The following is a 24908-nucleotide window of genomic DNA, read 5'->3' on the forward strand; positions in this document are numbered from 1 at the left end:
CCCCATATAATATAAAATGATAGCTCAATTTTATGTCAATTAATTTGTTGGAGAATTTAAAATAATAAGAGTATAACACGATTATGTCTTCTATATTTATTATTGGGAATAGTTCTATAAATACATACCTCTTCTCATCTCCTATTTGGATCTGTTATGATAAGGTTCATATAAGAAAATTAGAATAAATTCCTAATTACTTTCCTTTACTCAACAATTTCCCAAGTTGTTAATTCATTTCCTATCATCCTCAGAATGTGATTGATTATGTTGGTTTGGTTAACATTATTAGTTATGGGTTTAAATGCATCTGATGAGGGGCTGGGGTTATAGCTCAGTGATAGAGTGCTTGCCTTGCACTTGTGAAGTACTGGGTTCGATCCTCAACACAATAATAAAGATATTGTGTCCATCTTTAAAAAAAAATCTTTAAAAAATGCATCTGGGAGCTGGGGTTGTGGCTCAGTGGTAGAGTGCCCGCCTAGCCTGCAGGAGTGATTGGGTTCAATCCTCAGTACCCTATAAATGTAAAATAAAGATATTGTCCACCTAAAGCTTAAGAATAAATATTTTTTTAAAAAATGCATCTGAATATTTCCAATTCACTGAAGTAGTCATCTTGCTGTAACCCCTGTCAACTCATCTTTTTAAAAAAATACTTTTTAGTCGTCAATGTACCTTTATTTTATTTATTTACATACATTGCTGAGAATTGAACCCAGTGCCTCACACACGCTAGGCAAGCACTCTACCACTGAGCCTCAACCCCATCCCTTCAACTCATCTTTGACCACTGTAAGTCATTTTCTTACATTTATGTTCTGAAAATTTTTGACATGACTCTATTAGATATGACAAGATATTCCACACAAGCCTTATTAATCTATGGATTTCCTGCTCAAAAACTGGAATCAGTCACTAATCTACCAAGGCTTAATTTCTTTTAGGAAAACGATGTTTAAAGAGCACACTCTGGCACTAGGGATGTCCACTGGGAGTGTAATTACCTGTATCAGTGCTCCTGATTTCTTCATGCAAATCGAGTTACCATCTAGTGTCATTTCCTTTTTGCGTAAAGTTTTTCTTTAGTATTTCCTATGTCCTTTTGATGACCAGTGAATTCATCAGATATTGTTTACCTGAGAATGTATTTTCTTCTTAATTTTGAAGGATAGTTTTATTGGCTAAATATGAAATTCCTGGTTTACAGCTTTTATTCTTACAATACTTTGAATACATAAGCCCTGAGCTCTGACTTCGTGGTTTCTGAAGAGAGGCTGGTCCTTAATCTTATTGAGGTTCCTTTAAATATTAGGAGTAGTCAATCCTTTGTTGCTTTCAAGATTTTGTCTGTCTTTGGTATTGAACATTTTGACTCTGATGCATCTGGATGTGGATCTCTTTGAATGTATTCTACTTAGAATTCATTGAGTTTCTTGGATCTGTAAATTAGTGTTTTTACAGCAAATATGGACTCTTTTGGCCATTATTTCTTCAAATGTATGTTTTTCTCTCTCCTCTCTTTCTAGGATCCCCCTCACACTATAATATGCTTGATAGTGTCTCCTAGATCTCTGAGGCTCTTTTAATTTCCTTTTCATTATTTTTCTTTATTGAGTTTCTTTTTAAATAACTAATAGCTTTTAATTTATATTTTTCTATTTGGTGAATCATTTTTTGTACTTTCCCTGAATTATTTGAACATGACTCCCGTTAGGTCTTTGAACGTATTTCCTTTGGATGTGAGGTGTTCCATCCTAGATGGAATGGATCCACAGGCTGGTAACTACAGGCAGGTGGGGCGTGTTGGAGGTGGGTCGCTGGGGGCACTGAAGGGTTCATCTTTCCTGTGACCCCTGCCCTCTCCCTTTCTTCTGCTTCCTGGCTTCCAGGAGGTGAGCAGCTTTCCCCTCGGGCCCTTTGGCCATGATGCTCTCTCTGCCCCACTGTTTTGGTGAGATTTTGTTGCCATGACCAAAAGACCTGACAAGAACAACTTTTGGCTCATGGTTCCAGAAGTTCAGTCCATGGTGGTTGAACCCATAGCTCTGGACACAAGGAGAAGTAGCACATCATGGTGGAAGGACTTGGTGGAGGAAAACTGCTTAGTTCATGACAGCCAGGAACGAGAGAGGGAGAGAGGGAGGGAGAGAGAGAGAGAGAGAGAGAGAGAGAGAGAGAGAGAGAGAGAGAGAGAGAGAGAATGAGAGAATATCAGTGACAAAATATAAAACTTAAAGTCACGCCCCTAGTGATCTATTTTCTCTAGCCATACCCTATCTGCCTACAGTTACCGCTCAGTTAATCCATTCAAGTGGATTAATCCACTAAGTTGTGGCTCTCATAATCAAATCATTTTACCTCTGAACCTTCTTGTGTCATCTCACACATGAGCTTTTGGGGGACACTGCATATCCAAACCATAACACTCCCCTTGGGCCCAGAGCAGTGGATTCCACTATCTATGGACTGGGACCTCTGAAACTGTGCATCCCAGATAAACTTTTCCTTTTCTAAGTTGTTCTGGTCAGATAGTTTGGACACAGGGCCTACGAAGTCCAACATCTAGGCCCCCCAGAGATAGCATCTATTGACTGTTCCCTGTAAACAAGCTATACCTTTCTGAGTTTTGCGATTTTTATTTTGAAAAGTGGGCATTTTGGAAATTCATTGCAGCAACTCTGGGTTCTGATTCTCCCTCAGGATTATTATGTTTTGGATTTGCTTGTTAATTCATTCAGTGACTTTTCTAGACATATTCTATGGAGTCTGTCTTCCAAGAAGCATGCACCAGCTAATTTTGAGAATTTTTTGTTTTATTTTTAAATTCAGATTCCTAGAGATTGTCACTTGCTTTGCATATTTTAGTAGTCTATTATCGATTGAGTTATGTCACCCTCAAGTATATATTAAAGCCCTAGCCTCTTAGTACCTCAAAAATGCGATATTATTTGGAAATAGGGCCCTTGAAGATTTTATATGGCTGGTATCCTTTCAAGAAAAGGGAAATTTGAATCCAAATATAGACATAGAAGGAAAATGGCATGTGAAGACAGGCAGAGATTGGAGTTATGAGGCCACAAGCCAAGGAATGTCTGAAGGTACCAGTAGCTGTAAGAGGCAAAGTTTCCCCCCAGAGACTTTGGAGGAAGCACAGCTTTAAACCACCTACTTTGTGGTACTTTAATATGGCAACCCTACAAAACTAATCCACAGTCAGTGGATGGTGGGTCACAGATTGCATTTTAACATTTGGAGCTAACAGGTCTGATCTTTGCCGAGGGGATATGAGGGTTCAGGCATACCCTCTGCGTTCATGGTCAGATCATTAATAAAGTGTTCACTGACATTTGGTAACAGCTTCCCTATTAATTGGTTCCCAACCTTCCAACAGTATTACAAACTCCTAACTGACTCACCAAACTATGCATATCTCGAACAATGGAATGGCATCTATTTCACATTTCTATATCGTGTTTCATGACTAAACATTTATGTGTTAAGGTTTATATCCTAGATGTCTTGTGGTCTTTTTCTGGGTCCCTCTTTCTATCTCTCTGTGCTTCATTGTATATATTTTCCTCTGATATATCTTTGGCTCAACAGTCTCTTATTCTGCTATTATACCCTTCTGTTGAGATATTAATTTCAGTTATTGCCTCTCAAAATCTCAAGTTTACATTTTATTTTTTATATTTGTTCTTTTTAGTTATACGTGACAGTAGACTGTTATTTTATAGCATATTATACATACCTGCAGTATAACTTATTCTAATTAGGATCCTATTCTTGTAGTCATACACGATGTGGAGTTGCTCTGGTCATGTGTTCAGATACAAGGCAAGGAAAGTTATGCCCAATTGATTCTACTGTCCTTCCTATTTGCCTCCCCGCTCCCTTCATTTCATTTCCTTTTGTCTAATCCAATGGACTTCTATTCTTTCCCTCCCTGCTCGCCCTTGTTGTTGTGGGTTACCATCCACATATCAGAGAGAACATTTGGCCTTTGGTTTGGGGGTACTGGCTTATTTCACTTAGCGTGATATTCTCCAGTTCCATCCATTTATTGGCAAATTCCATAATTTCATTCTTCTTGTAGCCAAGTAATATTACATTGAGTATATATTTCTTTATCCATTGAAGGATACCTAAGTTGGTTTCATAACTTGGTTTATTTGTTTTTAATTCTCTGCTGACGTTTTCCATTGTGTCTTTTAATTTCTTAACGACATTGTTGAGTGATTTTTCTATGCTTGTATATTATGCAAAGTGAATTCTACTGTCATTATAACTAAAGCACAAATAAAATCAAAAAAGAGTGATTTAACATATATGACTAATAATTCCAATACCTAAATTCCTTGTATATGTGAATTTATCATGTTTTTCTCACAGTTTAAAATCAATTCTTATCATTTTTGATGCATGCCTATTTTTACTTGAATGTTAAATGTTGTAAAACTTAAAATAATAAGTCTGAGGATCTAAGCCAATAGTTCTCACTCACAGGTGACTTTCTCCCTTACCCATTTGGTGGTGTCTGAGGACAGTTAGGTTGTCACACCTGAGGGTGGCCAGTGGCATCTTATGCATGGAGCCCAGCAATTGCACCAAACAACCTACCAGATTTAGGACAATCCCTGTGACAAAGAATCATCTGCTCCAAAATATAAGCACCTTTAGTGCCAAGTCTGAGAAATCCTGCTCTAGATACTATTTTCTCCCTCCAGAATTGATTTGGTTTTTCTTGGGCGAAAAACTTAATTTGAAGATCACCTTAATAATTTACTAATCGTTTTCAAAGTGAGAGGGTTGGTTTCTTCTTTTGTTGAGGTTTAGCCCCGGAGTATAAACATTTAGAGGTTCTAATTAAAAGTCTGCCATATTTACCAGGAATATGCACCTTTGTGGACACCAAATTCCAATGTTTGTCCCTCTATTCCTAGATGCTGGAAAGATCCACTCAGCTACTCAACCCTCCGCCAGTCACACTTGAATCAACGAATACCCTGACTGTCTCTGCCTGCCCTGTCCCCGTTCTCACCAGACTCTGGAAGGTACTATTGTACTTGCAGATCCTAAGAGATTCCCCCATGAGTGAGACCATGCAGTATCTCCCTTTCCAGGCTTTGCTTATTTCACATTGTATCCCATAACTACTTGGCACTGTTATGTGTCAATGAAAATGTTTAAGGGCCTGAAAACAAAATTTTACCCAATATTTATCTCAACTCTCTGGAATGCCATTCTTTTTTATGTTTTTTCTTTTTTTTTATTAGTGCATGGGCCCATTGTTCCTACGATATTGACTTCTTAAGGTCTCACTACCTTGTAATCTCTCTGATGTCTTGAAACCAATTGTGGGGGGGAGAAGAGAGGGGATGAGGTAAAAATCATATTTATAAAACATGTAAACATATATAGAAAAATCTCAGATTTTCTAACTGCACTGAGAAGGCCAGTTTGAAGATATCAAGTCCACCTCCCATGCTCACAGTTATGTTTTCTTTGGTATCATCTCTTGCTCTTTCCAGTAGTTATTTATCTACAGAAACTGTCTACCCAGATTGTTCAAACCGAGCTCCCCTCCAGATGATGGGTTTCTCCGTGTGGGTCTCACGCCCCTTGAGAGCATAGACTACCCTCCACTTCTCTTTACCGCCTGGTGTGCCTGATACCCTTCGTGGTCCATGCATGAGGGTAACTAAAGTGAGGTGTTGTAAATTAGAAATCTGAGTTCACCTCCTGGACACATCTCTTTCCCGATTGTGACTCTTGGGGGCATCTGTTTTCTCTTCTTTAAGGTGAAGATGATAAAACAGACGTCTCAAAATTATTTGGCAACTCTTATGAAAATTGTGAAAGGCACATTTATCATAGACTCCAGAAAATTCTAAATGCTCAGTAAGTCAGAGTAAATTATAGGGCTTTCTGAATTCAGGCTAATGGTCCCGACTACAGAAACCAGGTGGTCCTAAGTTCAGATGCTCTACGAATTCTACCTCCTAGTATCTCATTTCTTTAGGAAAATTATTTCATCTTTTTCTTCTGGAGAAAGGTGAGAATTCTGACTTTCTTAGTCAATAACTTTTGCTAATTATCCAGGCATAACAATCCTGTAGAAGTGGGTTTTATCACTGTTCTCATGATGATCTGTCCTTGTCCTTCACGGTCTTCTCCTTTATGATGGTAACAGAAGAACTATCTTTCCTTAGGTTTGTTTAGAGGCAGGAAGGATGTAGAATTTTCAAAGAGTCAGGTAGGAGAAAGAACTGGAGATGAAATGTTTAAAGAAAAATGATATTTTTTTCTGTGATTCACTGTGCTTGAGTAAGTTCTTCCTTGCTTTGGATAATTGAGTGGGACACATCCCTGGATGGCCAGAGGACTCAATCGAACCCTGGACCCGAGCCATTGGCCTGTTCACCATTCAGCAGTGATGCAGTTACGATCCCTCACTGCAGCTCTCGGCCGACCACCTGTGCTCAGGCATAGAAGGGAGTCCTTTCTCTGAACCCTGGGCTGCTCACTGTCTGCATCTGGGGACTAGATTTACAAAAAGGCAGCAGGAGCAGAGGTAGGGATGGCCGTGTTCAGGGGAGCTGGATTTCTCCCCCCAGCCGGTCCCCTCCCTCCACATCCCATTTGCTTCTGGGGCACTTCACTGGGGCCAGCAACTGCTTGATGAAAAGTCTGTCCTCTCAAGAGGGACACATCCCTCTGTTGTCCCTAGAGGGTGCTCAGAATCCACAGATCCAAGGACAAGCAGCACAGGGACCCAAAAGCTAGGGAAGGGATACTGCAAAGAACAAGCTGCAAGAGACAGAAATCAGGGCAAAATCCTTTCCCCTCAGGCAAAGGAGCTGCTGACTCTGATGCCGTTTCTGGTTGGGCCACAGTATTCCCATCAGCATTTGGCCTTAACCCAAATGCTGGGGACAGAACTGATCTGTGCATTCCTCAAGGCCAGGTGCCAAAGGGGGGCAGGATATAAGAACACAACAAATAATTAGTCTTAAATGTACTTTCATTTTTTTATGAGTTATCTTGTTCAAGATGATGTATCCCACACATTACATCCTATTCCCACAGTGAGGCAACAGGATAAGTTAAATTCTATTACTTTCATTTCATAGATGTGGAAATTCAGCTGCAGAGAAGGGGAGTAGCCTGTCCCCAAAGGAACCCTGCTCTTTGGCTTTAGAACAAATTTTAAATTCATAATTTTTTCAGTCTGTGACCTAGCTCCTTCCTTGGGCTCTCAGAAAACCAATGTGTCAGGTTTTTGTTGTTGTTGTTTTTATTTTATCACTGTGACCAAAATGCCCAACAAGAACAACTTAGAAGGTAGAAAGGAATTTTTTTAATTTTTAAATTTGTTCTTTTAAGTTTTGCATGACAGTAGAATGTATGTAGGGATCGAACTGAAGGACACTTAACCACTGAGCTACATCATCAGCCCTTTTTTAAAAAATAGATTTTATTTAGAGACAGAGTCTCACTGAGCTGCTTAGGGACTCACTAAGTTGCTGAGGCTGGCTTTGAACTCCCGATCCTCCTGCCTCAGCCTCCTGAGCCACTGGGATTATAGGTGTGTGCCACCGCACCTGGCAGTAGAAGTTATTTTGACATGTGATACGTACATGGAGTATAACTTCCCTTTCCTGTGGTTGTACATAATGTGGAATGACACTGGTTGTGAATTCATGAACATAGGACAGTTGTGTCCAATTCATTCTACTGTCTTTCCCATTCCCATCCCCCACTTCCTTCCCCCCTGTGAACCTCCACCCGTGAACCTCCACCACCTCCACTGCCCCATCTATTGTGAGTCATTTTGGCTCAGTTTAGAGGTCTCAATCAATGGTGGGATGAGTCCATTACTGTGGACCCCAGGTGAGGTGGAGCATCATGGGGGAAGGGCATGGCAGAGGGAAGCAGCTCAGGACATGGTGACCTGGAATCAGACAGGGAAGGGGAAGGGGCCCCAGGCAGGTGAACCCTTCCAGGGCACTTCCCTGAGACTCACCTTCTCCAGTCAGGCCCCACCTGCCTTCGGTTACCACTCAGTCCACTTAAACTAGGATGGGCTGGTTAGGTTATGGTCCTTCCCATCCAGTCATTTCACCTCTGAACATTCCTGCATTGACGCAGGAGCTTTGGGGTGACACCATACCAGTCCACTCTGAATTAGGTAAGTGATGCAAATAATGTAAAATATCAATGCATAATGACTGTTTTAAAACACAACATTTGAAAGTTCATAAAATAGGAGAAATCCAGAGCTAGCTATGACCTCAGTGCATTCAGTCCAAAACACAAAGGTCTGGGTGACCCTTTCTCACAAGTTGAAAGGTGCCCCTTTAGCTTCTGCTTGAATGCCCCCAATGGCAGGGGCATCTCCTGCTTCACGAATGCATCTTATAGACCACTTGGACTGCTTGAAGATGTTCCTGTGTAAACCCTGGTTGATGCCCTGAAAATTCCAGCTGTACCCTAACACCATCCTGTCCATGACCATTCTTCATTCTTCATAACAACTTGTCACATATTGCGTACCCAGTAAGTTTGGGGATTTCTCGTCTTCAGGTTAAAAAGCAAAATCCACATTCCTTACTATTACCTTGTATGATACAGGATTTAGGTTTGCTCACAATTCTAGTTGCCTTACTCTGGAAAATTCAGAGGTGGATACCAATGAAGAGCAAATATCTGACCATTGCATGCATAAAAAACAGAAAACCACCTAACTTTGTTCCATTTATCAACCAACCAGCAAGGTAATTTTAGTTGGATTTGCAATGGTTTCCTCTATTTGGAGCTAATTTTACTCCTCTCAGAATCACTGTGCATTAATGGCATGTAGCATTTCTGCATGGAGGTGATGTATTTATATCTTCTTCTTTAACAAGAATTTGAAGACAGGAGCTGTATTCATCATCACAACCTGATACATATTGAATGCTCCATAAAAGTTTCTGTTCCCCGTGGCAGAGATTTTGTCTATTTTGTTTGTTTATGTGCACCTAACCAAAGCCTGACTCTAGTTCTCAAAAAAATATTTGTTGAATGAATGCATGAGCAAGCAACTCAGCATAGCATTCCAGGAAAACACAAATTCATACACCACTTTAAATAGTTCCTGTTAAGCATATCTTATGTGCCTGACACAGTTCTATTCAAAACAATTCTATGTATGCAACCCAAAGTGTTGTTTGATTATTTTGAGAATTCAGTGTCATCCAACAGTCGAAGGTTGTTGGCAATAAAGAAAAGACCTTAGCCTTTTCTCAGAGACTCTGCTACTAAGCCATCTCTCAATTCCCCTCACTTTACCCTTTGGAGGTCTAGAGGTGATACTCTAGGTTTCTGTCTGGTACCGTTCTACTTGTTCTGTTCTGTCCTTTATGCCCAGCTCTTGGTGGTGTGGTGAATCCTGATTCAATTATACAATCCATTTCTTTTCCTCTCAGCCTTGGTGCATCCTCAGATTTGATTAGAGAGCTACTGATGATCTTAAGTGAAAAATTGATAAAAATGTTGAACCAGACAAGAACAAAGCCAGAACTCCTTTACAGAGACTGTGCTTCCAAGTTGATACAGGTCCATTAGTCAGCTTTCTTAGAACACAGTCACTCAGCTCTGATGTCCCTAGCAGGAACGCCATAAATATTTTTCCATTTGTTCCCAAAGACATAAAAAGATTTTTGCAAATGCTACATTATAATCCAATGTCCTTGCCTCCAGCAACCCCCTCCTTCATTTATAAACAAACACATAAGGTGATTTGGGTTTGATTTGCTCTTAGTAAGTCTCTGTTGCCTATTTTCTCCCACGTTCTTATGTTCCATCTTCCTGATTCTTCTAGAAACTCTGCCAAGTTTCCATCAAGCTCACCAACTTCAACAACCTTTTAACTTCCATTTTCCTCCTCTATTTGAAAATGGAAATGTTGTCATGTACCCTGACCATCTCCCATCTCCTCCATGCCTCCAAGACCCGTAAAACTGTCTGAAGAAATTAATCTTTCTTCAATCCCTCCTATTTTAAAAAATAGTAATAATCTGGGGTTGGGCCTGGGGCTGTAGCTCAGTGGTAGAGCGCTTGCCTTCCATGTGTGAGGCACTGGGTTCGATCCTCAGCACCATATAAAAATAAATAAAGATATTGTGTCTATCTACAACTAAAAAGTAATAAAAATTTTAAAAATAGTAATAATCTGAGAAAAGTATTGACAATATCTACAACCAGAGGCAGTGTACATGTTTCTCCAACACCTCTTGCCTGAAGATCTGAACTAGATTATGTTTGCAACTCAATGCCAAGCCTCTCTTCTATGTTTTACCCTTTAGCATGGGCCCAGAACCTATGAGTGGAAGTTAAATAAATATTCTAGAATCTCTGACAGTTACAATCTGATAATGTGATGAATTTACACAAGTTTGGAAGACCAAAAGTAGAGAGGTAGGTTGTTTTAGTCAGCTTTTTCCCTGCTGTGACTAAAGGACCCGACCAGCACAATTGTAGAGGAGGAAAAGTTTATATGGAGGCTCAGTTTCAGAGGTCTTAGTCCATAGAAGGCTGGCTCCATTCCTTGGGGCTCGAGGTGGGGCAGATCATCATGGTGGAAGAGTGTGGAGACAGAAGCAGTTCTCATGATGGTCAGGAAGCAGATATAAATGTCAGATATAAACATTTATCAAACGTTTATATCTCTTCCAGATCCAACCTCAGGTGGAGAAAGGAAATGAGAATTTTCAGGTTACCAAAAACCTTCACATAAATCAAGGAAAGGCACATTGATTTAATTCCAAAAGCTGTGGGAGGGTTCCAGGGAGCAGAGCGATCAGATTGAGGAGGGTCACTGCTGTCGTGTGGAGTATCTATTTTAAACCACCAGGTCCATTTTAAATCTATGTGACAAGGTTCTGTTACAAGTGCCTTAAAATCCTCATCATTGTGCTACCAGATGGATACAATGACCCCCACTCTGCAGATGAGGAAACCGAGGTCCCAAAGGCAGAATTCACACCTGTGTTTAACCCACAGGTAAAGGTGAATATTGCATAGAAACAAGTTTGTATCGTTGTTTCCAAAGTACAGAAGCATATGCACAGAAGTACCGACAAGCGCTACCTCTGGACGAAGAGGTTTATTTCAAGCATAATAATAGTGTGAAGAAGTAGCAAAGCAGTGGAGCGCTCTTGCTGTGGAGTAGATCACAGTCACCCTGAGGCAGGGGACCCAGTGGCTATTCTCCAGGTCCAGTTCTGAGTGTTCTTGTGAATTTTAGCTCCTTTCATCCTCAGAATGGATCTGCCTGCCCTAGAAGACCCGTTTTCCCCACTCTAATGAACTTGGTCAAGATAGTTGTGCTGTCCTAGCAAAACAGGCTACAAATAATGCCAACCCCAATATCAGCCGGCAGTGTTGTCAGCCCTGAGCCTCTATTAGATAATTTAATTCTCCCAGAAACTATAGGTACTGCTCAGATCCCCACAGAAACTGAGGCACACACCTTTGTGACTTCAAGAAAGAGCTTCCTAAGCAGAGTGTGGCTCCAGGGTCTGATACTCCTCAGTTTGTGAGGAGACTTCAGAGCCAGGGGCACCAGAACAGCAGGCTAATATCCTCCTTAAACAACTGAAAAAAACCACCGAGTCTTAGGGAGATTAAAGGACTTGCCCAAACTAGAAAGTCACAGAGCTAGCTAGACAACTCTGGGGGAGCCACTTATTCTCCCTTGGCCTCAGTTTTGCCAGCTATATAATGGGTTAATGATATCACCTATGCAAAGAGCTTGGATGATACATAAATACTATGCCAAGCTCCTACCTCAGTGTGCTCAAAATTATCCCTGTTGGTAGTTTGAGCATTTTATAATGAGGATACATTCCTTTAAAACCAGCAAAAAACAACGAAAACATTCCCATTTTGAGAGGAATCTTTGATACCACCTGTCTGAGGAATGAGTCTTAAGTGCATTTAGCAGAGAAAGACCTTATTCCACCTTCTCTCCTTCCCTCCTGTAATTTTATTTCCTCCGACCAATTTCAACATCCGTCCTCCTGACATGATGATTAATTTTCCTGGCAGGGAAGACAGAGCAAAGAATGCGGGTGGGTGGGGGGCGTGCTGCTTCTTCTGTAGGCTCCTTGTAATAAACTAAAAATAGCCTTTCACAGACCTGGGCAGTTTGTGGGCTTTTGTTTCCTAACCCTCTCTAAAGGGTTCCAACCTGCCTGCTGCCCCTGTCCACCTTCTGGACACATTGCTATGTGCTCACTCTCAGGAGAGCGCACCAAGGAGATACGTGTGGCTGCCGGGATACGCCCTCTGCCTTTTTCTTTCTTCTTCCCCTGGTTTATTGGTCCCTTTAAACCAGGGGCTGCTCCTTGCACTCGCTGCTCATTTGCAGCATCCCCCGAATGAACCCTGTGATGTTTCCAAGACTCCAACTTCCACCACGAACCATAACGATGCTTCCATCCAGTGGATAGTATGTGACAGATGCCACGCACCCCACATTCATCTTCTCATTTAACCCCAACACTTTAGGATGCAGCCACTAATATGGTCCTCCATAAATCATAAAAAAGGAGATTGAACCCGGTTAGTGTACATGGCTTCACTGAGGTTCAGTAACTTCTCTGAAACCAAGGGACTGGCTGGTGGCACGGGGGTCTACTTTCCTGTATGCCCACCCCCACCTCCCTGGTCCAGGGTGCCATCACCTGATCTAGATCCCCAGCCTCCCTCCTGAACTCTCTGCAATACGTTCTCTATGTGACAAAGTGAAGTCTTAAAAACACGAATAAGTTCGTTATTCCCTTGCTTCCATGGCTATGTAGGATGATTCACTTAGTCCTGTGGCTTTGAACTCGCTGGATTATCCTGACTCCCAGACCCCTCCCAGGTTCCAGGTTCCAGCTGGAGAGTCCTCTGTCTCTGGGCTTTGCACTCTGCCTCCTTTGCCGGATCCCTCTTCCGGGCATCTCTGGAGAGCAAATAAAGGCCTCTCTCGCGCTTCTCTGCCTCGTGCTTCCTCCAAAAGCACAGGAATCCCAGGTAATTTCATGCATTTGCAATGTTTCTGCATCCTTTAGTGCATCCCAGCCCACGATGGATGAGGAAGCTGACCTCAAGTGACCTGCTGGAAACCAGAGCTGGAGGAAGCGCAACACAGGGGGTGCAAGTGCAGACAGACACCCGCTGACTCCAGGCGCTAAGCTTTCTCTGAGCTTTGTGGCCATGACGGGTTTTCCCAGGTTAAAAACAACAGCAGGTGAAGGCGCTGGAGGGACGCATTGTCTAGGAGACTGAAATTAATCTGGGGGGGGGTGGGTTTGAGAGAGGAAGGAATCTCAGCCCTTGCCTCTGGGGGTGGGAGGGGCAGGAGTGGGGCGCCAGCTGGAGTGTGGTGAGTGGCTCTTCTCCTTGCCTACCTTTGTGTGGCTATAATCGAGGAAGTGTTTTATTAATGTCCCTGGCAAAGCCCTGCAAGACGATCTCTCCTTAGCACTGGAGCGGTCACTGGGGTCAGCTCCAGGGAGTCAGAGACTCAGAAGGGACCCTTGCAGGACCCTAGGGAGGAAACTCACCAAGGCGGCCGAGATCCAGTGTGCCCAAAATGGATTCAGAAGCGTCTCCTCCCTCTCCCCATCCTTCCTGAACCAGCCTGCACCCACTCACTTGCAGAAACTAGGGAGCTTTGATACCAACCACGACCAGCTCTTCCTAATTAATTATTAGGTCTCAAAAGTCATGGGCACTTTTGCAGCGAGATTAAAGCCTCGGAGCTTCACTCTGTCTTTGAACCCGGCTTTGCATCCTTGAAAGCGTGTTAAACACCCTCCATCCGGTTTGATCTTTATATAATCCTTCTTTTTCAGCAGAGCCTTTTTGTTTACTTCTGCCTCACATGGAATTTTCCCTTTGTTGCTTTTATTATCTAAGCAATACATATTTATTATGGGAGAATTAGACCAACAGAAAAACAATGACTCAAACCACCGTGAGGTTGGCATCGTGAGCGATGACCAAATCTGCCACCAGCGCAGCGTGCCAAAAACCTCCCGCCAGATGGTAAACTACTTGAGCAGAGGACCCACATCTGCAGCTGGGAGTGGTGGGAAGTCAGGGAGGAGGGTAGTGCCAGTTTGGACTTGGGCTTGGACCTGAGTTCCTTAGATTTCTGGTTTTGCAGAAATCCTTACTTGGGCTGATTGGAACAGTCGGGACACCTGTTGGCTCATGTAACTAGAAGCTTCAGCATTGGCAGGTGGTCTCTGTGGTTCTCCCTGCACCAGTGTCATCCCAGGCCAGGGTCTGTAGCATTCCCAGTCCTCAACTCCATGCACCAATGTCAAAGGATGAGACTGCCTCCTGCTAGGGCTTTCTCTGAAGAGAAAGGACAATATTTCCTGAAGTCTCAGGAAACTTTCTCTTGACCTTTTTGATAGAAATGCATGCCTTCTGAATGTATCCCTGTGGCCAGAAGGACTAATTAATGCTCTGCATTAATTTGCTTAGGCTTGAGTCCTCCCATGGGAAACAGAGCTATGAATTCTGGGATTAGCTCAGAAAAATCAGGCCCCGTCTCTGAAGGTCATGTGCAGTTTGGGAAGTCAGCAGCAATTGTGTGGTCTTGGGCCAGTTATTCAATTCCTCTGACCATGAGTGTCCCCACATATAAAATGGGAATAGCTACCTACATTTTGTGGTGGAGCGTACCTGAGATAATTTATGTGAAACAACAAAATACCATGCTTGACATTTAGTGGGAGCTCAGAAATGAATTAATGTTTGATGAGTCCATTAATTAATTAAACAGAATCCTGAAGGTAACCACAGTGGACTGGCTGCATTCCCTTCTGGCTGAACATTTTGGGGAAGATGATTTTAAAAAGTTGTTGAGACAGAGTTAAGCACATCAAAAGTTTACCCCCCCCCCAAAAAAAAGCCACACTGAAGTAGCCAAACCTGACTCCGTTCATGGTGAAGAGGCCTAGCTGTATGTTAGATTTCCTGGTTTGAATCCAGGAGTCTCAGTTTATTTGCTGTGTGACCTTGGAAATGTGACCTCCTGTCCCCAAGCCTCAGACTAGTCCTCAGTGAAATGGGTCAATAAGAGGAAACACCTTTAAACATTAAACTCCATGTTTGGGGCAGATGTTATTTTAAATACTGCACAGGAAGATCTCACTTAATCCTCTCCACAACCTCATCATTATGGAACTTTTGACCCCACTATAAAGACAAGGAAACAGAGGCCTGGGAAGGTCAAGCTGGTTCCTCTGTTCCCACAGAAAAATGTCCAACTCTGTCCTGATTCCTGCCCCCCAACTTCCCTGCCCACTGAGCACTTGGACAAACCTGGCCCCTGAGGCCCCCTGGTCTCAGTTCCTGTCCCAGCACGGGTGCAACCAGCTCTCTTCCCACCCTGCTCCTTGGCACACTCCGTAAGACACATCAGTCCCTCCTCTCTGCCCCATAGCCACTCTCTGAGCTCTCCACTAACACGAATGAAAACCAATTCAGACGCATGTGTTTTTGTGTCTGTCTCTCTCCTGGTTCTGGGATGGCCACACACCTGGTCCATCTTCCTTTTTGCAGTGTGTAATGCAGAGTTGGGACATAGTATGAGCTCAGTGGTTCAATGACTCAGAGACGCAAAAGTAGAATGAGTACAGATTGAGCTCCAACTGAATACAGGTACCACTCTAGGGTTCCATGGACTGTATTATAGTTGTGATTACAAATGACAGATGAGCTTAGATAAAAGAGGAGGGAGTCTATAGGACCATACAACATGGTTGGAGTTAACATAGCGTTTGATGTGTGTGTGTGTGTGTGTGTGTGTGTGTGTGTGTATGTGTGTATACACATATATATGTAAAACATTTTTTATACATCTTCTGTGCATCCCCAAATTTGCATGTTTACTTTATTTTGAAGTGTAAAAAAAAATATTAGAGGCAAAAAAATTTCTCAATGAGAAATTATAAAATTGAAAGAAGCTTTTTAAATATTTAATTATTTGAAATAATTAAAACATCTACTTAAATCTCAATTTTTGTTTTAAATGTAGCTTAAAATGCAAATGTCATCAATTAATAATTTTTAGTATTCAAAAGACATTTTGAAAGCACTGGCTTGGATCAATCTATGAGTGGAAGAATGTAACTGGAATACAACATGTACTCTTTTCTTTTTCCTTCTTTATTTTTTTTAATTTGTTCTAAGTAGTATACATGATAGTAGAATGTATTTTGACACACTATAACTTCTCACTCTTTCAGTTGTACATGATGTGGAATTACATTGGTGGTATATGTCAGATCAGGCTGGGCAGGCAGCAACCAAAGTTGGCAGATTTAAAAGGGCTGCTGAACAGGCTTTATTGAGATATCACTCCCCGGCGGAACTCATCAGACCCACAGAGGGGACAGGGGAAGGGTCTGAGGAGAAACCGCTTGGAAGCTCGACCGGACTGGACTTTTTATGGGGCTTACAGCAGGAAGGGAAGGGCTTGGGACAGGAAAAGGTGTCTCTAGAGTCCCTTGCCCCCTTGGAGTTGGTCAGGGGAGTTGGCTAAACTACAGGATTGGCCAGGGGGTCCTGTTGATTGACAGGCGTTAGTCAGGAGATCTGGCTGATTGACAGGCGTTTCTGCCGGCATCTGATTGATGTTCAAAGCAGCTCAGGCTGCTTTGTACTAAGTTGCCACTAAGTCGCCACCAAGTCGCTGCCACCGACCTAACAGTATATTCATATATGCACAGGATAGTAATGTCCAGTTCATTCTACTGTCTTTCCTATCCCCATTCCCTCTCCCTTCTCTTCATTCTCCTTTCCTACTTCTATTCTTCCCTACCCCCCTCCCGTATTGTGCAACCTGGACTCTTTAGGAATTATTCTCTCTCCTGCTCTTGGTATTGTCTTCAACTGAGCAGTCCCCATCGCTGTGTGTGAGTGATTCTTTTCTGAACTGCAGAGACACTGAGGGATAACCAACCCTGACCTGCTCTTGCTGTCTGGAGGCTATCTGGATATTAACATGTTAGACCATCTAAAGAAAATAAGTTGTGACCTCTCTGGTCATTTTGTTCTAACCCCTTTCTCAGTAAAACATCTGTTTTACTGAGAAGGAGGGGAAAGTCTGGAAAAGAAGTGAATTCCCAGTTAAAGTCACCTCCACTGGGCTACTGTCCTCCTTCTGAGTTACTGGCCCAGATCATTCATTTAGGGCTTAGCAAAGGAGGCTGTGTCATTGGTCATCTTGCTGCTGTCCACAGCTTCACCTGCTTGACAGTGGGTCCCTGAAGAGCCTCTCTGCATTGCTCTCTGTTCTCTGGATGCCTGGCACACAGGAGGGGCCCAACCAGTGGGCACTGACTGAACCTGGCTCAATGGAGCAAAGGCCCCACAAACTCCACTGGAATTCCTTTCTCCACTTCCCATCCCACCTTCTTGTGTGGTCCTGGGAGTGAGCTTGGGGACCCGGCGCTCTGTGAGCTGCTCAGATACATCAAAAGAACGCCAGCTCCGAGAGAAACCAGGAAACCACCTAGGATTCCATCTTCATTTTGCAACTGAGGAAAGGGAGACTCTGGGGGCTTGAGGGGCCACCTCATTGGATATGCCTGGTCAGCAGCAGAGCTGAAGGAGGCTGCTTGCAGCCAGCTCCTCCTTCTTTGTCACCAGGCTTTCCCTGCTCAGAGGGATGCATGTCACTTCTTGCCTCCTGGCACAGAAAGTTTTTACTGAGCCGCATCCGGGAAGGGGATCCTGCCCCAGCCAGTCTTAGAAGAGCCCATTTTGCATTTTCAGCTCTTGGCATAAATAACTCGGGCTCCTGGGGAAGCTTCTACAAGGAGCAGCCCTGCAGCAGTGGTCCCACCCCGAGGGCTCTGACTCACCCCTTCCCCAGCTTCTGGGCTTATTTTAGCCCACGTTTCTGAAGGAGGAAACAAGAACACGAGCAAGGATCCCGTGGGAGGAGCCTGAACCCTCCAGCTCTCTGGGGAGGGGGGGCGCTCCGGAAGCTCCTCACAGCCCCAGAGGCTTTAGAAACCCAGAGCCAAAGGCTCCTGCAGAATTGGGGCTGCCTGTTGGGCCCCGTTATGGTGGGCTAAGAAGCCCACCATTTGGAAATGATGATTAGGGCAAAAAGTTAAATCGAGGTGGCGCAGTTTCTTTCCTGTCCGTACTGAATGTGGACGCGTCGAAAGAGCAGAGCTATGGGAGTCCCAGCTGGGAAACCCTGGCTTTGGGACTCACCAGCCTTTCTGAGACTGGGAAGTGGGGGGCTTGTAGGGGTGGGCCTTGGGCTGGGTCGTGAGGGGCAAGTGGGGAAGGAGAACAGGGAGTTACAGGAAAAGAAAGAGTGTGTGTAAACTCCTAGAGGTGTGAAAGCTTGTGTCATCTTCAGGGAACTTTCTGGAATGGCTGCAGCGCAGAGGAGGGAGACATTCGGGGTCCACAGCCCCCTCCTCACTCTTCCGGGAACACACGTGGCAAGTTCTGCTCACACACTTGCTTAAATCACTCCCTGAAGACTGTCTCCGGGCTCTCCAGCTATGGGTTCCACCATCAGTTCTCTGCACCTGAGCATCTCTCCCATGAGCCTTTCCTGCTGCCCTCGGCCACAGGGTCACCTCCAGGACCCCGACAGTCCTTCCCATCAGTGCCTCCTTTTCAGCCCTGAGGCTTTGTGCTCTCTGTATGGCTAGTCATATTTTTATCAAGAACAGAAACTCTTCACGTGTGAGTTTTCCCTGTCCATCTGCTCTCGCCTTCTCCCTGTGTTCATTTTCTCCTGCTGGAGTAACAAATGGAAAACTGAAGAGGTTTAAACAGCACTCAGGTGCTATCTCACAGCTCTCCGGCCAGATGTCTAGCCACGACGTGGCTCAGCTCCCTTCTCAGGGTCCCACAAGGCTGAGATCACAGTGCCAGACTGTGTTCTTTTATGGATGCTCTAGGAAATAATCCACTTCTAACTACTGAAGTGTTGGCCAAAATCAGCTCCTTGAGCTTGTAGGACTGAGGTCCCCTTTTCCCTACCAGGGCTTCCCTTACCTCCTAAAGGGTCCCCATGTTCTGCCACATGGCACCTATAGGCAGTTCACAATGTGACTGTTCCTTCTTCCCCCAGGGCAGCAACAGCACGTCTCTGGTGAACTGGAGAAAGTCTGCTTTTAAAGAGCTTGTCTGATTAGGTCAAGCTCACCTTGGATGATCTCCCCTTTCTTCCAGTGAATGTGTCATAGAAAATAACCTAATCATGGAGTCATCCATCCCATTCAGTCCCGGGGATTAGGCAAGACACACGCCTGAGCCACAGGGATACTAGGGAACAGCTTAGAATTCTGCCTACTTCATCCTCCAAGCTCCTTTTCATGGAGGAAGAAGTTTTGCTTTCAGGGTCAGTTTCTGGGTCTTTGTTATCTTGGAGAGGAGCAGATTTCTCCCCAGGAGCCATGAGATGAGGAGCCACGCTTCTCCTAGGAGATGGCAAGCTGTGGAAAGAGAGGGGAATCTGGGAACATTGGGAGTGGAGAAGAGGAAGGAATAGGATGGAGGATGGGAGAGGCAAACTTTGGGGCTCTTGCATTTGTGTGTGAAACTGGAGAAAGAAGAAGGAAAGAATAACACAGGCTTTATTTCTGGAAAAGATATGGTAGGAAAAAAGAAGAATGGCAAAATATAATCGAGAATGGGAGTGGGAAGAGTTTAAGAAGTACTGCTTTGAATTATAAATGGCACCCTCTGGGATACTTTTTGAAAGAAGTCAAGTAGAGACAGATTTGCTTTTAATAATGTCAGTTCCTGGACTCTCTCTTCTTGAATGTGACACTGGGCAAAGACAGGACAAGCGACACATCTTCCAGGTACATACGTAGATACCTTATCTTACTATAAGTTACACTACAAGCAAGATTGCCCTGTAACGTCAACAGAAAAACCAAGTAGCAAGTTAAAAGAGAAGAACAGATTTTCACAGACATGTGCCATCTAACACCATGAGGCATCCTTCCTAGTTATTAAGCAAAATACTACATCTCAATTCCAAAGACCTGTGCCAATGCCAGGAATCTAGAATTCTCCTTGGGAGCCCTTCAAGGTCAGGAACTGGGTCTTGATGATCTCTATATTTCCTAGTCCCCAGAGCAGAGCACGTACATGAATGAAAATGAGGCTCTTAGTGAAATTGACTGGTTAGTAAAAATAACAGCTAACATTTATGGAATTTTAGAAAACATTTTAAAATGTTATTTTTCCTTTTTTGATGATGGAAACTAAGGCACAGAGAGGATATGCGACTGCTCAATGTCACCTAGCAAATTCGAAAGCCAAATATTTCATACAAGCATCCTGGATCGTTAGTCCATGCTCTTGTTCGTAGCTACTGCTAATAAGGGACAGTGGAGTCTATCTTTCACCGTGAAGGGAGAAATAAGACCCTGGAAAGGCATGGAAGGAATTAATGTAGAAGCTCCCCATCTTTTTATTTTATTTTATTTTTTTACAACACTGAAACACTTGTTACAACCTCTAACCCTTCTACATGGTGGCTGAGGAAGCGGCAGAATCTGATCAACAAGGAGCTCCTTAGAAATGCAGAACCTCAGATACCACCCCCAGTCCAATAAATCGATTAATAGATTAATCACCAGGTAACTCATATGCACATGAAAGCTTGAGCGGAACCACTGAAAGCCATAGCATTTAGCCCCGTGCAGCCAATACAACTTTCCACAGTGACGGAAAGGTTCTGTATCTGCATTGCCCAATGCAGTAACCAGTAGCCACAGGTGGCTTGTAAGCATTTTAGTCACATGGTGTGGTAATCAAGCACAGGTGGTTAGTATAAATGAGGAAATAAATTTTTCATTGGATGCTATTTTGATCAAGTTCAATTTTAGTTCCTCAGAGGGCTAGTGGCTAGCCTTTTGTCCAGCAGACTCTAGACCGATTGATCCTTGTGTTTATTTCCCTATGACTCAAGAACCCCTTTGTAATGTTGGTGTTGTAGGAACACAGTGGAGAACTGTGTGTTGCCTCCTGACTTGGACCAGAGCACTGGGGAGAAGGGAATTAGCACCCCCTGATCTGGCCTATCTCTTTGCTCGCTTGATACACCCATTTGCTTCCACAGAAGTCTGAGGGTTTCCCAGGCTCACATGCAGAGTATCATCATCTGATGACTCAACCAAATTGCCGAAAACTGTACACTCTCCAAGACCACCACAAAGCTGTATTAGGAAGTTCCATATGACCTTTGGATGCCCTGGGTTATAAGTAATGGGAAAAGGGTTCAATAGAAATACACCTGGCCAATCTTCCTATTTTAACTCAGCATCCTCCTCCTCCTCACGTCTCATCTATCCTCCGTGCCTCATTTGTGTCCAATTTGACACACACTGGGAAGGAAAATAAACTTTCTTCCCCTACCCTCTGATGCTCCATGACTTGGGCCCTGCAAGCTGGACTGACAGAAGATTGATGAGTGACAATAGAAAAATAGTTTGTGAGTGTGTGGGGGACACCTGGGGATGAGTAAATCAAAGGCGTGGTTAGAGCTTGGGCTTCAGTAGCATCCTAACAAAGAACAATACATTTGTGGAGAAGTGATAAGACAAAGGGAAAAGCTTTAGACTCCTAAAAGTGGAGGCCACAGGAAGGTAAATGTAGAGAGGAGACTAATGGAGGAAGGCTTGTGTGTGCGAGTCCACCTTAGAACCGACTTTCTGTCTTCTTCATGGCCATAAAACTTGCCTGGAGAGGGGATTCATAGCAATCCTGGTTTTCAGAAGCCTGCTTGCAGTTGCTAGAGAAGGCAGTTTCCAGAGTCTGCTTGCAGGTCCTCAGAAGGCTTCTTCCTGCATCTGTTGAATCTCAAAAGCCTTCAGCTCAAAATAGTCCTTGTACCAAAGTGGCCACACTTGGGGGTGGTGTATTTTGATCCCCGCCACATGCCATATATCTCATTACATTGTTTGTATAAGCTCTCACCTCAACAAAAACTTTAGGAAGGCAAATGCTAAGCACTTGAGATAGAAAAACAAAAAATACACTCCAGGGGGTTCACATATTTAATTATACAGTAATAGCTGCCACATAATTGATATATTCCAGGACTATTCAAACACTTGACAAACATCGTGTCATTTAAGTTTTAATTTTCTCAACAATCCCAAGAAAGTCATGATATTGCACTCATTACTTTAGTTGAAAAGACCAAAAATAAGCAGAAGTACAGCTGTCCCTCAGTAGACATGGGATATTATTCCAGGACCAAAATCCACAGATGCCCAAGTCCCTTATATAAAATGGCATAGTATTTGCATAGAACCTATACAATCTCCCTGAATGCTTTAAATCATCTCTAGACTAGTTACAGTACCTAGTAATGTAAATGAGATGTAACTGTTATATTTTTATACTCTATTATTAGGGAAAAGAGTTTGAATATTCAGGTACAGGTGCCATTTTCTTTTTTAAATATTTTCAATTGTGGATGATTGAATTGGTGGATATAGAACCCACAGATACCGAGGCACTGATGTACATCCACTTTAGGTCCTCTTGACCGAAACTCTTTATTCTTGCTTGTTTGTAACTCTTAGCTATAAACATATTAAAAATAATTAGGATAATAAAGGAACTGCTAATGCTAAGATCCAGAAGAAAATGAGATAGTGCTCTTGGAAAGAGGTGTCTTCAGAGGCTAAGATACAGCACTTTGCACTGACTTATGCTTTTCTTGGGGGAAAAAATCAAATTAAACTTGATTGTCTCTTTGGTGCTTCCTTCCTCCATATTAATAGTTGAATGTGCATGATAGGTGTTGGATGTGAGCCGTGGGGCTGTTTACTGCACTTGGTGAAGTACTTAACTTTCTAAAGAAATTAACTGTCTGGTGAAGAGCACTCCAGAGGACTGGAGACAAGATGAACACAGGATGCCCGATGATTCTGGTGCTCTTCTGGAAGGACAAATGGAGTCGTTTTCTCTTGATTCTCCTCCTAGCTTCTTGCTCTCTGGTTTTCTTTTAGTGCTATTGCTTTCTATGCTGACCTCTTGAAGGTAGCTCTTCCAAAGGTTTATCCTTGGCCATTCCTGCCTCTGGGGCTATTTTACCTCCATGGGCTCTCTCAAACATCTGGTATCTCAGGAGGGAGGTAAGAGGGCTCAGGTGAGGGACACAAAGACCCAAGATGCTCAAGGGTGGATTCTAAACACACCCCACTCCCTTCCTCTCCTCTTCTGTCTTCTTCTCTCCTTCCTTTCCTCTCCGTCCTTCTCTTCTTTATTCTCCTCATTCTCCTCTCCTCCTCTTTCTCCTCTTTTATGGAAATTCCTAGAATTCCAGCACCAGAAATCTCTGGAAGCTTCTTTGGGGGCACCCCAACTTTGCCGGGAATAACAGCCAATTGGCTGAAGAATATGGCCAGTTATCCATTGAATGGGCCCAGGTATTTTGAAACCTCTCCAGATCTTCCAGAAGACTCCAAGACAAATGAGTCTGGAAGCCTCAGGAGAGTTCCTGGGGAGGCCTTGGTCTTGCTCAGCTCAAGTTCTGTAGCAATGTCCTCTGCGTTTAGACAGACTGACAAAATAACACAAATGGGGGCATGCTTCCACCATCTGACAGAAGGAGAAAGGAAAACAGGCCAGGAATAAAACCAGCCTGGACGGGTCAGAGCAAAGAGTAGGAAAGGGAGAGAAAATCTTGATTATATCTTCAGTGATTGAAAAATTCATCTGTGCTTATGGCAAGTCTAGTCTAGGACTTTCCAGCAACATTGTTAAAGTAATTCAAATCTCCTTCTTTTTTATTGTTTTGTTCTGAGCTAACTTGAGTTGGATTTTCTATCAATTACCATCAGATTCTTACAAATTTTCCACCTATGCATGGATTACCTCCAGCTTGATGTGTGTAATCCATATCTCTTTCTGGGCCTTCAGATGTGGATGTCCAAACACCACCTAATATGATTCCTTTCTGGAGTTCCTCAGTGGCCCCTCAATTTAACATGGCACAAACTGAGACTGTCCTCCATTATTCCCAACCCTTTCTCCTATTCTATCCCTTGCTTCCAAGGACCTGCTTCTTTCCAGACTTTACTGGTCCAGTCCCAGCTGAATTGATTGTCCAAACTAGGAAACATGGACTCTTTGTTCTTTCTCATCCCCATATCCAATCATTCCTTAAGTCCTCTTGTGTTATGGTTTGGACTTGAAATGTTCCCCCTAAAAAAACTTCTGTTAATGCAGGAATATTCAGAGATGAAATAATTAGATTATGATAAACTGTAACTTAATTGTTCCATCCTAGTTTGAATGGACTGGGTGGTAACTGTAGGCAGGTAAAGCATGGCTGGAGGAGGAAGGTCAGTGGGATTGTCTCCCCCACCCCCATCTCTTTCTCTCTCTGTTTATCCTGCCACGAGCTCAGCAGCTTTCCTGAACTAACTGCTGCCTCACCTTGGTCCCTGAGCAATGGATCTGCTATCTAAGGACTGAGCCCTCTAACACTGATCCCCAAATAGACTTCACCTCCTCCAAGTTGTTCTTGTATATTTTCACAGTGATGGAAAAGTCTGACTGAAACAGAAATAGGTACTGAGAAGTAGGGTCATTGTTGTGACTAACCTGATCACCGGGTTCAGAAGCCTTTGGAGTTGGTTTGTGGAAGGAAGCTTGAAAAGTTTAGAGATGCAATTTAGAAAAGCTTTAGAATATTGTAAGCAGAGCTTAATGGGAAATTAACTAGAGCATCCTACATTTCTTCAGGGAGCTCAGAAGACCAGAATGAGACCATGTTCATGAGGTTTTAGAGGGAAATCAAGACTCTAATAGGAATTGGACTAGAGGCTGTACATGTTATATCCTGGCAA

The 24908-nt window shown here is 43.3% G+C and overlaps 1 long non-coding RNA gene across 1 annotated transcript in view; it reads left to right on the forward strand.

Moving 5' to 3' along the window:
• LOC120887834 (uncharacterized) overlaps positions 1–24908 on the forward strand; it is a 60451-nt gene that overhangs the window by 9407 nt on the left and 26136 nt on the right. Inside the window, exon 2 of the long non-coding RNA XR_005731119.2 lies at positions 4947–5057. This is a non-coding gene — a long non-coding RNA (uncharacterized LOC120887834). The remainder of the gene's footprint in view (positions 1–4946; positions 5058–24908) is intronic.

The sequence above is a fragment of the Ictidomys tridecemlineatus genome, chromosome 6, assembly GCF_052094955.1.
Source record: "Ictidomys tridecemlineatus isolate mIctTri1 chromosome 6, mIctTri1.hap1, whole genome shotgun sequence".
Lineage (NCBI taxonomy): Eukaryota > Metazoa > Chordata > Mammalia > Rodentia > Sciuridae > Ictidomys > Ictidomys tridecemlineatus.